Below are 1,238 nucleotides of genomic sequence, written 5' to 3'. Positions count from 1 at the left end.
GACCCAAAAACTGTCTTTTGATAGTTTTCATATCTTTCATAATACGTGATTAGGGTCATTTTTACACACACATCATATCAGAGAACTATTGGTGAGAGGATTTCGAAGGTTTTGGAAGGGTTTGATCCTTTTTCATTTGGAAACATTATTTCTCTTATTTGTAAGTTGTAATTGCATACTATTTCCATCTTTTGACTTGTGATCCTGTTCTAGCCATGTGTGGCTAGAACCCTAGTTTCTCCAACTTCATGTTTTGACTTCTTGGTTGTGATTTCAATCATATGACTTGATGTTTGCTTTTAATTCTATCTAGTGAATTTAATTTTGCTTTAATCAAATGTTTAATTCTAATCGTAATTCTTATTGGCCATTTGAATTAGGGTTAGGTCATTCAAGTTATCAAATTGCAAAATCCATAATTGTTTTGTGAATTGGACGAAGTAACAAGCACTAAACTGATTTCCATTGAATGAATTTAGTGTAAATCTTATTCACCCATTTATACACTCCCAAGATTCTGAGGAGTATTGGGTGTTATTGGGAACATTCACATAAAGTTTAATGCAATCTTTTAATCTAATTCTAAGAGCTTGTTTGCATTAGGATAATAAGGTTAGGGTTAATCAAAGAGCTTGTTTTGGTTAATTAATGTGGTGAATAGGAAGTGTTAGAGCTTGTTAACACTTTCAAGTAGCAACTTAGATAGAATTAAGCAAGTATCTAATCATCTTTGAATCACATTGCTAAGTTGTCATACATTGAGTTGGAGTCCTTGAAATTTATGAATTTAATTCATTCATTTAGTTGATTCCTGTATGTTTAGTTGTTTGTTTTAATCATTGCATTCAAAACCCCCCTCTTTACTGTTGGTGACCAAAGTACCTTGCGCAAATAGGTATAGACTGATTGTCCTGTGTCTCTGTGGATCGACCCTACTTGCCCTATACTACCTTTTAGTGCAATATAGTGGTGTTCTTTTGAAGTATATCGTACCCCTTTGTTATTTGGGTTTGACACGCCTAACAAGAAGCATAAAAATATAGTCTTGATCATATCTTTCCTTCCATGCATGTATTTTGAGATCTTAATGGGTTAAGTGGTTGAGTTGTTTGATGTTAAGACCTTATTGGCCATGCAAGGCCATAAAGTTGGAAATTTTATGGTAAAAAACATTATATGAAAATTGGATATGTGATGAGTTGAAAACTCTTTAAAGATCGTTTAGATTCTTAACAAGT

Source organism: Lactuca sativa, chromosome 7 (assembly GCF_002870075.4).
Source record: "Lactuca sativa cultivar Salinas chromosome 7, Lsat_Salinas_v11, whole genome shotgun sequence".
Taxonomy (NCBI): domain Eukaryota; kingdom Viridiplantae; phylum Streptophyta; class Magnoliopsida; order Asterales; family Asteraceae; genus Lactuca; species Lactuca sativa.
The sequence above is the reverse complement of the archived record's forward strand: the minus strand, read 5'-3'. Positions refer to the sequence as shown.